We start from the raw sequence: 12702 nt of genomic DNA, 5'->3' as shown, positions 1-12702 counted from the left end.
AGGCAGGGCAGGTGTCACTGTTTCCCTTTTACAAGGGAAGAAGCCAGGTTCACTGGTTCTCTTCGAAAACCTGGTGATGGCCCAGCAGGACTCTGAAGGATGAACGAGGTTTGAGGCAGGGGTGCGGGTGGAGCCGGAGGCCTCTAGCAGGGCAGGATCTGGGTCCTGTGGGACTGCTGGGTGGCGGTGGGGTGAGCAGTGGGGCGGGTGCTGCCGTTTTTCTCTTTCCCCAGGCCTGGTGCCCTCTTCAGAGTAAAGTCCTGATGGGGAGTGACCCTGGCCACGGGTGTCAGCAGAACTGGTGTGAATGTGGCTTCAGCTCACACAAGCTGTGTGACCTTGGGAAAGTTGCTTCACTTCTCTGAGCCTCAGATATTTTCTTTGTTAACTGGGGGTAAAAATTTTACCTCATGGGATTGCTGTAAGAATCAATGAGATAATTGTGCAAAAGGACTGACACAGTAGGTTCTTAGAGCTAAAAATAATTAACGGTGATGGTGAACACAGGTGTGATGCACTATTACTTCACCAAGTGTCCCTACCCCCACGGGAATCCTGAAGAAACTCCATTAAGTGGATGTGCTGATGTGAATAAGACGCCGGTCCTAGAGTCCAGTGCTGTACTCAGACATGGGTGCTCAGAGCCCTCCATGCTCTGCCCCCATCAGACGAGCCTCCCCCCCCCCAAGTCTGGTTTGGGGGAGGCTAGCTCTGAAGGGACGAATGCCTTGCTCAGTGCCAGCCCTTGTGTGGAAAAAGAAAGGCTGGCCTGCCTGCAGCCAGGCTCTGGGGTCCTGTGCTACGTGGCCCAGGGTTGGGGCGGCAGAGGTGTCCTTTCTGTTCTTCCTGTCATGGAGTGGCTGGATCTGGCTTGGAGGGAGGGCTCTGACTCACCATGACGCAGGACGCTCGGTCACAGCTGCAGATGCTCCCAGCTGGCAGCCTGGCAGCTCTGGGGACAGAGGGGACGGGGAGGGGGACCCAGGCAGAGAAGATGTGCAGCTCACAGGGGAGAGAATGCCTGGGGAGCCCACTGTGCCCCCTTCAGCCCAAGACAGAGATAGGTGGATGAGTCTGGGCCATGGCCCCTCCCAGGGTCCCTTGCTCACCAACTCAGAGACATGTCTGGGGTGGGGGTCTGGCTATCTTAGCCTCTAGCATTCGTGCTGGTCAGTTCCACCCTGACTCAATCCTTTCATTGTACAGATGGGCGCTCAGAGAGGGGCAGGGGCTTGTCTAAGGTCACACAGTAAACTGGCAGCAGAGTGAAAACTAGAACCCAGGCCTCCTGCCTGTCAGCCCATCCCTGGCACCAGCCTGAGACTGGGCCATGTGGGGTGGGCAGCTCCCCTTGCACACCCACATTCACCTTCCCAGTCCTTGGAATTCTGCTGAAGTGGACGATTCCCAGACAGCTCTAAGATGTGCGGTTATCCTTCCCTGGGGCAGGCCGTCCTTTCCCAGCTCAGCCCACAGCCCATCTGCCCAGCGACCTTCCACTACACTCTCACCAGCCATCCAGGGGATGAGGGAAGAGGGGGACTCCTGGTGGGTGAGGGGACCAGGGGAGAGTGCCCAGGCCATGCCCTTCACACTGTGAATCTCACTCTCGCATCATGATTTGGGGGACCCAGCCAGAGCCCCCTCTCCTGTGGCCTGCCCCACTTACTCCTGTTCAACAATGGACATCCACTAGTCCTGAGTGCCTGGCCCCGGGCTGGGCGCTGGAGTGTGGAGAGCAGTTGCTGCAGGGTTTGATCGGAGGGAGATTAATCAACGGGAGCCTTTAGAGTGACGAGTCAGACTCAGTCCTTGCCCAGGCAGCCCCGGGAGGGGGGACGGTGCGGTGCACGGGGAGCCACGTGCATAAGTAACTCGGGTCAGGGTGGACAGCAGTGCATCCCCATGCCAACCATGTGGTAAGAGGAGGGGTGCTTCTGCCAAGGGTCACGAGGATGGTTTCAAGGCGACAGTGACCCTGCAATGGAATTTTGAAGGTTAAGTGGGATGCTGGCAGATGGAGAGGGAGGAGGGCTCTGTGTACACAAAGACTTGGAGGCAGGGATGCTGAGGGCCCCATGGGGGACTGGCGTCTATAACATCTGGGGGTCCAGTGGGAGAGGACGAGACTTCAGACTGGAGTTGCCCACCTCCCAGCCTCAAACATCTCCTCAATATTTGTTTTCTCAGGAAAGGCAGGCAGAGCTGGATAAGCAGAAAGAGAACAGAATTGGAAACCAGACAGATCTAGGTTTAACTCCTGTGCCCAGAATAATACATAGTAGATGCTCAATAAATATTTGTTAACTGAAGGCAAGAAAGTGAGACTTGTCCAAAGCCACACATCTTGAAAGTGGTTGCAACCAGGACTGATTCAACCTCTCATTCACCCAGCAAATACTTATTGAGCACCTACTATATGCTCCGCTCTGAGTGGTGCTGATATCTCGGCATGATTGAGACAGGTCCCCGTTCACTGGGGGAGGGAGAACAGACTGGTTGGGGAGGTTGGCATTAACCCAATAATGACCCAGGCAAATTGAGACTCACAGCTCCGGAAAGTTCTAGGGAAGAGCTCTTGAGAGGGTAGAAGAGAAGGACTTGATCTGGTCTCGCAGGTGGAGGGAGCATCCAGGGGAGGTGACAGTGACTGAGTCCACAGCTGAAAGACCAGTGGGACCTGGCTTGGCAGAGAGAACAGCACAGGCAATGGTGTGGAGGAGGGAGGAAGTGTTCGATTCCCAGGAAGGAGAGAGGGCCAGGGTGGCTGGAGCACAGAGGATAAGACGGAGGCAGGGGGTGGCAGGAGTGGGCTGCTGCAGGGCCTCACACTGGGATCTGGTCTTTATCCAGAGAGCACTGGGAAGCCCCAACCTCTGTTTCTTCATCTGCAAACCGACCTTCCTTCCAGTTATTTTTGGGATGGGAGGTTGTTGAGGCCCAGATGAGGGTCCCAATACAGTTCCCTGTTTCTCTGGAGGCCCAGCCTGGCCTGAGGGGCCCAAGGACCAGGGCTTGGGGCCTTTCTGGGAAGCCTGAGAGAGAAGGCCACAGGCTGACCTCAGAATGTGTCCACTCTTAGCTCCAGCCTTGGGCCTGGGGGCTTCTAGCCAGAGCGGGGTGACTGGTCAGAGTTCCCTGTCTTCCCCCAGGAAACAAGCTGGACTGGGTGGGATGGGGAGAGGGAGAAGGGTAAGCCCACAGTCTGATGGGGCGGGGGAGACAGAGTCCTCAGGGACTTCCAAGTCTGCTGGAGGAGACACTGTGATAGGCACTGGTGACACGGGTGAAACCAGCCCCGGCCCTGGGGGGGCTTCTAGCCTGGTGAGTGAACAGGTACACTGAGTTCAGCTCTAAAATGCCTGACCCAGGCCTGGTCTACAGTGGCTGCTTCATGACAGGATCCCTTTCTCAGGGTTCAGAGGCTGGTACCCTGACTCCTGGACTTCAGGATCTCTGCAGGCAGGGAGGAGGCCCCCCTGCTAGGACCAGGGTAGAGACACTGGGTAAGGCTCACCTGAGATGCTTTTCCTGAGCCATGTGTGTCATGTGGCATATGGCCACCAGGGGGCAGCCTGAGACAGCATCATTCTTCACTGCTTCCATTTTCCTTCCTCTCTTGGCCAATTGACCCAGAAAGTGCCGTGTTTGGCAACTCAGACCCAGCCACGGTTCAAGGCTGTGCATCATGTGCCCGGCACAAAGGTGCCCAGCCGAGGGGGAGGACACTGAAACCCTGCCTGTGCTCTGGTCACCAAGCCCTGAGCTCTGGCATGGGCTGGGTCTGCCCTGGTATGGGATGCCTTTTCCTTAGCGCAAAGTTGTCATCTGCTTTCCACGCTCTGTACTGCAAGGTTGCATCCACCCACATTCGCACAGAATCTCCATCTAGGCCAGCAACACTCCTGAGCTCAGACATCACCTGGTCCTAACCCCCACTGTGCAGATGTGGAGACAGACCAAGGGAACCAAGGCCAGTTAGTAGCAGAGCTGGGACTGAAACCCCACAGCCAGCAGGACTGCCTGCTCCACCTGGAGTCTTCAGGTGCCAGGTGCTACCTCTCGGAGGCCTGGCCCTGCCTAGGGGTCCCGGGAACCAGGGATTGAGACCTTTCAGGAAGCCTGAGAAAAAAGGCCACAGGCTGACCTCAGAATGTGCCCACTCTCAGCTCCAGGCTCAAGACTGGGGGCTTCCAGCTGGAGTGGGATGACAGGTCAGAGTCTCTCCCAGGCAACCAGCTGGACTAGATGGGGAGGGACAGAGAATAAGCCCCCAGTCTGATGGAGGAGGCACAGCTACTGTGCTGGGCACTGGGGAGACACCAGCCCCTGCCCTCGGGAAGCTTCCAGCCTGGTGAGTAAACAGGTGGTGAGGTGTCTCCAGCATTAGGACCGATGTCCCCCAGCTCCTTGAGAGACAGGCATTCTCATGGTCATTACAGGCGTACCCCCTGCTGACCTCGGCGGGGCCATTGGTAGGGGTTTGGGGCACAGTTTCAGGTGTTTGGATTAATAATAGCAACAATAATAATCATGGCAGCTGAGACCTTCCCGTGTGCCAGTGCTGAGACCCTTTCTGGTCCTGTCCTGTTTAATCCTCCCAGTAACCTTAGGAGGTGTGTTCGAGCTGTGGCCATGCTGGGGCAGCCCTGAGAACCCCAGCATTCCTCCTCTGTCTTGACCTTGGGGGCGCTTATGAGCCTGGTAGCTTCTGGGACCTGGCAGCATTGCCTCCATTCCTGCCTCTGGACCTTTGCACAGACTGTGTGCTTCCCCTCGATTAGTCCATGTCACATGTATCCCTCAAGTCTCAGCCACAGAGGTCTTCCCTGTTTCCCTCCTCATTCCTGTCTACATTCATCAAATATTGATCAAATCAGCACCTGCAATGTGCTGTCTGCTCAAATAAGGGGATATAATTGAGAGTAATCAGACAAGTCCCAGCTGTCTTGGAGATTAGAGTAGGTGTCAGCAAACTATGATCTGTGGGCCAAATCTGGCCCTCAGCCTATTTTTGGAAATAAAGTTTTATTGAAACATATCCATGCTCATGTGTTTACCTATTTTCGAAGGCTCTTTGCAATGGCAGAATTGCGTACTTGCAACAGAAATCTTATGGCCCTCAAAGCCGAAAATATTTGCTATCTGGCCCTTTGCAGAAAAAGTTTGCCAGCTCCTGGCTTAGAGTCTTGCAGAGAAGGCAAACATTAACAAGCCACTGGAGGGACTTCCTGGGTGGCGCAGTGGTTAAGAATCCGCCTGCCAACGCAGGAGACACGGGTTTGAGCCCTGGTCTGGGAAGATCCCTCATGCCGTGGAGCAACTAAGCTTGTGCACCACGAGCCTGCAAGCCTGTGCTACTGAGCCTGCGCTCTAGAGCCCGCGAGCCACAACTACTGAAGCCCACGCACCTAGAGCCTATACTCCACAACAAGAGAAGCCACCGCAAAGAAGAGTGGCCCCCGCTCGCCGCAACTAGAGAAAGCCCACATGCAGCAACGAAGACCCAACGCAGCCAATAAATAAATAAATAAACAAGCCACTGGAATAAATAATAAACTGACAAATTGTGAGAAGTGCCAGGAGGGGCATAACAGGGGCAGGAATTCAGACTTAGGGTTAGACTGGTCACCATTTCTTCTTACCTCCCACCCTTGATACCCTGATCAGGTCAGTGGAGGCAGGATGTGGACAGCATATACAATGTGCTGGCCCGTCTGAAGGTCAAGCCTTAGACTGGAGTCTCCTCCAGGGTTGTGTTTATGGCAGAGGTGAGGGTCCTGCTGAAATCTGCAGTTTGGACCACTGCCCTCATTCTCACATCACCAGACCTCAGAGTCAGTCATGAGCGCTCTCACGTCCTCCATCTCTCGGCCCCTGGGATCCCCTGGGAGGCAGGCAGAGCGGGAAGTACTGTTCCTTTTACAAATGGGACAACAGAGGCTTGTTATGTTTAATGACTTGGCCAAGTCTTGCTGAGCTGCAGGCAGAGATCTTGATGTTGTGGGAAAGCCCTGGACCGTATTTAGGACAACAGGGTTCTAGCCCAGGAATCATTTGGGCAAGTCTGTTCCCCTCTGGGCCTCAGTTTGTTCATCTGTAATGGAGAAGGTTAGGGAAAGGAGCTCTTTTCTGGACCTGCCAGCAGCACGCTGGGACTCACGCCATCCCTCTCCAGGCCTTGGTTGGTCTCTGTAAAGTGGGGAGAGAAATGCTGGGCCCTCACACACTCCTGGGGCTGGGCCCAGGCTAGGCAGATCACAGATGGGAAAGTCCTTTGAGCTCAGGGGAAGAAAGGAGCTGTATAAACCCAGGGGGTTATTAGGGTGATGGGGATGGGGCCTGAGCTGATGGTCCCAAGGCCCCAGGGCAGTGTGTGATCTGACCAGCAGAGGGCACTGTGGGGAAGCTATGGCCAGCTCCTGAGCTGGAATTATTGTCCCTCCTGGAACACAGTTTGAGGCCCTTCTGTGTGCCTAACCTGCAGTGCTGGATGCGGGGACACGGCTGTGAATGAATAGGACCCGAGATGCTCCCAATCTAGGGATGGGGTTGGGGTGGGGACTTGAAGCAAACAGGCCTGAATACTGAGATGGGCACTCTGGCCGGGCCAGGCAGGGATGGTGACCCCCTTGCTGGAGGCTCATGGGAAATCAGAGGTCAGAGGTCTGAGCTGGACAGCCAGAGAAGTGAGGCATACGGGCTGCCTGGGCTTGAATCCTGGCTCTGTCACCTATAGACAAGTGACTTCACCTCTCTAGACCTCATGCTCCTCACCTGTAAAATGGGAATAATAATTGCACCCACCTCACAGAGCTGCTGTAAGGACTGAATTAGCTACTCCTGGGTAACACCTTAGACCAGGGCCTGACTCGCGCAACCTCCTTAAATGTTGCTATTGTGACCTGAACTGGACAGTTTGGACGTTGGCAGCTAAAGCCACGAGGGGTTCTCCTCCACGGATAAGGACAGGGCTGAGGATGGAGCCACCTGGAGAAGAAAAGGGAAAAGGAGAGAAAGGCACTGCGGGAGAGGGGGAGGGGAGCACAAAATTGGGGAGGAGGAAAGAGTAGCTAAGCACCCAGTGCAGCCCCAAACTAAACTCCCTGCTGAGTCACCCCCTCCCAGCCCCCTCCCCAGCTGTGTGCTCTCAGGCATGCTCTTGGGCCTCTCTGAGCCTCAGTCTTCTCCTCTGTAAAATGGGGTAATATCTCCCGCATCACAGGGCTTCAAGGCTTCCTTAAGATGGCTTGGCTCTGAGAGGAGTGGAAACGCCCCCTGCCATCTTGTACTGTAACCCCCGGTCCCATGAGGGGGTGGGTCTGGCTCTGGCCCCACAGACTCCCGGGCCTTTTGTTTAGAAAAGCAGCCAAAGAGGAAAACCCCCCGAACAAACACAGCCCAGCTGGTCTCTGCAGCCCTGACCAGCCCTGCCCTGCCCACTCCTGCCTTCCCAGCCCAAGAAGTAGGTGGGGTGAGTGGGGGGAGAAACTGACACTCTGGGAAAGTGTTTCTCCCAGTGCAGGGGGGGCAGTAACCAGGTCAGGGTGGAGTTGACGGAAGGGCCCCCAGGACTCACCTGAGGGATGAGATGTTCCCGTTCCAGCAGGTAGGCAGTGAGGATCAGAATCCCCTGGGAAGCTGGTTAAACATGCAGGTTCCAGAGCCCTGCTGCCTCCTCCCTCCAACCCTGCCACCCAGGTCCTGATTCCCTAATCTTGTGATGACCCCAAGCCCTGTGGGATTAGATGGAGGAGGCCCAGCTGGGCCTGCTGGGAAAGGCAGAAGCCAGTTTCGGGAAGGGCCTGGGGTGGGGTTTGTCTGAGGATGGGAGACTCTTCTAGCAGGCTTGGAGGCCGAGGACATGGCAACCATGGAAATAAGGAAGCCAGAAGTGCAGGAGAAGAGGGGGTGGGGAAAAGACGCACAGAGGGATGGCAAATAAATTCAATTAAAAATAAAAATTCTGGGCTCCTCTGGTGGCGCAGTGGTTGAGAGTCCGCCTGCCGATGCAGGGGACACGGGTTTGTGCCCTGGTCCGGGAGGATCCCACATGCTGTGGAGCGGCTGCGCCCGTGAGCCATGGCCGCTGAGGCTGCGCGTCCGGAGCCTGTGCTCCGCAACGGGAGGGGCCACAACAGTGAGAGGCCCGCGTACCGCAAAAAAAAAAATAAATAAATAAATAAAATAATAAAAATTCTTAGGATTTTGCATCTCACTGTGTGAAGGTTTTGGTTTTTTTTTTTTTTTTTTGGCAGCGCTGGCATGTAGGGTCTTACTTAACTCCCTGACCAGGGGTAGAACCAGCACCCCCTGCACTGGAAGCACAGAGTCTTAACCACTGGATTGACAGGGAAGTCCCCTGGGTGAAGGCTTTTTATACATTGTCCTTTCGGTCCTTATCACCAGCCTAGGAAGTGGGGGTTATTTTCAGGACCATTGTACAGATGAGGAAACTGAGGCTCTGAGAGACAAGGGCCAGGATTCCATATCCCATCTGCCTAGGAGAGCACAGGAAGCAGTGCTCTCTATGTCAGGATGTGAAGATGGGGTGCAGGAGGTAAGGCTGGGTCACCGGGGCTTTGTCTAAGGCTGGTCCCTTTGGGGACCCTGAGCTTCAGAGTAAAGTCGTTGTGACACTTCCAGCCCTGGCAGGGGGCAGGATGAAGGTCATGGCTGGCCAGCAGCAAGGTCCAGAGCCTTCTAATCCTGGAGAGCTAGGGAAGAGGCAGGCATCGAGGGTGTTGCCGGGCTCTGGACACACCCTGAGGAGGGGGAGACGTGGCCGCGGGGACAGTAGCTACTTCCCCTGCCCCCAGGGAAGCCGCAGTGTCCTGGCTGAAAGCTGCCTCCGCTGCCTGATTCTCATCCAGAAAACTCTGCACTGCTCTGAGGAAGACCCTCCCTGGGGGCCCTGCTTTCCCAGGAGCACACCTGTGCAGACCCTGATCCACGACACAGTCAGGCAGCGGGGCTCTGGGGTTCATCCTGGGTCAGTATCACTGTGGGAGTGTAACCACTTCCCCTCTCCCCACCACTGAGAAGATCTAGTTCACGGTCAGGCCCTGGGTCCCAGGCTTTCGGTCGGAGAGCCTGGTTCAAATCTGGAGGTGAATAAGAGGCTGTCCAGGCTGGGAGTGCTCCTGTGGTAGAGGGGACGACAGGCGGGGAGGCAGGAGCTAATTCTGCAGGACTCAGGCTCCCAGCCTTGGAAACCCCCTGGCTGGGGACTTGTCAAGGGATTCTCGGTCCCAAACTGCCTTGCTCCCTCCCTGGCCAGGCTGCAGGCCATCTTCAGCTTTCAGTCTCTCTCCCTTCTACCTCACTTTACGCCCATTTTCAGTTCCTCTTCCCATGTCTCCCTAACCCTCTCCCCCACGGCTAGCTAGGGCCCGCAGGCCTGGACCACCTCGGGTCAAGTGCCCTCTGATCTAATTTGGACCCACACTTCCTCTCATTCTTAACCCCAGTGTGGGCTGGGCGCCTCCTGAGAGGAGGAGGGCGAAGACACGGGGGCTGCAGGGTGGAGATGGGGTTGGGGAAGCAGATCTCCAAGCGGGAGATGGGAAGAAGCTCTGGGATGCTGGACTGCAAAGGGAGATTCAGCTGTGGCCAAGTGACTTAACCTTGCTCTGCCCCAACCTTCCGGGGTGGCTGTGAGGATTAGGGGATGCTGCACCTGGCATGCACTTAGTCTTCGAGGAAAGTTTGCTGTTATCCTCATTGGAGAATGGCCTCACATGACCTTGTCTCACCCCCTCACTTCTCACTGGGGAAACCATGGCTCAGAGAGGGTGTGGGCCCTGTCCCGGGTCACACAGCACTCAGATGGCTAGGCCTGCGCCTTCCTGTGTGGCAGGCTCCATTGTGCTCTCCCCAGCAGGAAACCGCTGTGCTCAGCAGCCTGGGTAGCAGAAAGGAGGAACGAGTTTGGCTACGTGATCTGCAGACCCCGGAGGCTGAACCAGGCCCAGCACCAGAAAACAACTTGCTGGGGGCAGCCTGGGCAGGGCAAGAGGGGTGGGCACCAGGGCGGAGACCTCCCTGCCTGGAAATGGAGATGTGGGCTGAGCTGCAGCCTTACCCTGGGCCCCAAACCTGCCTGCAGGAGGGCAGCTGGTCTGTTCATTGCTCCCCAGAAGAGCAGCTGCTTGGGGGAGGAGAGGGCACACGGGTGGGCAGCAGGGCCAAATGGGCACCTGCGGCACCTGGGGATGAATTGCACAGGCTGCCCACCTGCTCATCAGCTCCGGTTTACAGGGATTTGGACGGCAAGAAGGTGAGGGCTCGGCCCTGGGCTGGGCCTCTGCTGGGCTGCCCGGGTGGGGTTCAGAGAATGGTGGAGTGTCTCTTTGGGCCTCAGTTCTCCTGGCGACTCATGAGGGGACAGTTGCGTCCCTCACTCTGGACACAGGGCTGACTCGGGGTCAGGAACCCAGCTTGAGGAGAAGGCCCTCTGGGCCCAGCTGGTTCATGGTCGGGCTGGTCACCACAGGGAGGGCCCTGGAGGCCAGACCCAGCAGCCAGTGCGCTACCAGGAAGCACAGTGGTGCCACTGAAGGATCCAGCACAGGGGTGGGTGCTGGTCAGATGAGGCTGCTGGAAGGGCCAGACTGGAGGATGGGAGGCCAGAGGCGAGGCCACAGTGTGGGCAGCAGAAGGGGTCTGGAACAGGATGGAGGGAAACAAGGTTTCACAGAGGCCAAGTGGATGAGGCTGGAAGCGTGGGTGCAGGAGCCGGCTGCCTGGGGTCCGCCCCCAGCTCCTCGTAATGCTGTGTAACACGTGGCGGCACATTGATGGTGTATTATGTCCCCTGGACCTTGTTCTTTGCACGTAAAACAAAAGTGAGTTTGGAACTGGGTCAGAACAGAAAACCCCCTGCCTCGTTCTCTGGACGCCCCAGCACAAATTCTCCGACCAGAGGATGCCTAGAGCAGGACAACGGGGCATAAAGAAGCGGGAACCGGAACGGGATGGGAGGCAGAGCTCTGGCCTGGACAGCAGAGGGGCTGGCGAGGAAACTGGTGTCCCTTGGGGCAGGTCCAAGAAGCCAAGGGCGGCCTCGTGAGCTGGGGTGGTGGGCGTTGGGTAGAACCTCAGCTGGTGGGGTCTGGACGCCAGTGTCATTAGGGGAGCCAGCTGTGCAGCTGGGACCCGTTGCTGAAGGAAATAAAACTCGGGGAGGCGACTGGAAGGGAACACCCTGTCTGGATGACGAGAACCCCTTGTGATGGGCCCAGCTGCAACCCTGAAGGGAGCTGCTGGTCTCTCCTTCTGCAAACTGCCACACATCCAGGCCACAATCTGAGACTCTGCCTCACTCGTCTGCTCTCTGAGACAGAACAGGGGCCGCCACAGGACGCATATCTCCCAGCTTACCAGCCTCGGACTCTCTAAGCCCCAGTTTCCTCATCTGTAAAATGGGGCTACCATGATGCTTGCCTCAGGGTGCCGATGGGAGGAATAAATTAAACCACACGTGGCAGATACAAATTGCCTGGCACACCTGGCTGCTGGCATGACATGGTGTGTCCTCATTTAGACCCTGAGAGGCAGATACACTCTGCCCATCATACAGAAGAGGAAAACTGAGGCTCAGAGAGGTTCAAGCGATTTGCCCTGCAATTCTAACCAAGCAACTCCCAACCCTGGTTCTCTCCATGGTGATGGCAGGCAACGTGGAAAGGAATGGGTGGGTGGGTAGGTTTGGGACGGGATCCACATGCCCTTCACCTGGTATCAGGAGAGGTGACCTGGCTCCCCAGTCGCATCCTACATCTCTCCTGGCCCATCTTCCCACTCCTGCCAAAGGCAGGACCCCTAGAGGGGTCAGGTCAGCAGCTCCATAAGCCTCCCTTGCTGAGTCCAGCATGCCTCCTTGGGCTGCACTGGCTCTTGGGTCTAGGTTGAATCTTTCCCACTTTAGCTCCAGCCTGTTTCCTCCTCACCTGCCGCTGGGCTGGCAACTGGCAGCCACCCTTACTGAGATGCACCCCCAGTCTACTGGTGTGGAAGAGAAGTCATCAACCCCTTGCCGGGGGCATTGTCCTTTCTGGCCCAGGGGTGCCCTGAAGCACTACCAGCCTCCCCCGGGAGGAGGGTCTGCAGTTCCTCAGACTCAGAGGAGTTGCTGTGGGCCCGGGACAGAAATCAGGCAGAGAGAAAAATCAGACATCTAGTTGTAAGCAAGAGTCTGGAGTCATCTTCCTCCGGCTGTGCATTCTGGTGCCCAAATCCAGCAGGGCCAGAGCATTGAATGACGACTGAAGCTGGGCAGAAGCCAGCCAGCTTCTCCTGGCATGCCTGCAGGTGAGCAGACAGTGAAGCCAAGCGCCAGCTCATCGCTTGGGTGTAAACAGCAGCCCAGCGGGAAGTTGGCAGCCACCTCCTCTGCCCTTTCCCCAGCGCCCTCCCCGGGAGCACGGCCCAGGGAAAAGAGGGTGTCCTGACTTGTTGGAGGAGTTCCCATCCCACACCTGTGCCCATATTGGGTGGGTGTGTGGGGTGACTGAAGGGGGCCCGCAGAGAATCGTTGTCCTTCTGACCCGTCCCAACCCCACGTCTTCTCGCAGCTGGTGCTGGGAAGGCTCCAGGGTTCTTGGAATGCTGAGGCCCCCGTCTCATCCACCTCAGCCCAGATGCCTTTGCCACTCACTCCCAGGGCCCGTGCCAGCAGGGCAGAACAAGCACCATCTGGGA

The sequence above is a fragment of the Grampus griseus genome, assembly GCF_964374135.1.
Source record: "Grampus griseus genome assembly, chromosome: 1".
In the NCBI taxonomy this organism is placed as follows: Eukaryota; Metazoa; Chordata; class Mammalia; order Artiodactyla; family Delphinidae; genus Grampus; species Grampus griseus.
The sequence above is the reverse complement of the archived record's forward strand: the minus strand, read 5'-3'. Positions refer to the sequence as shown.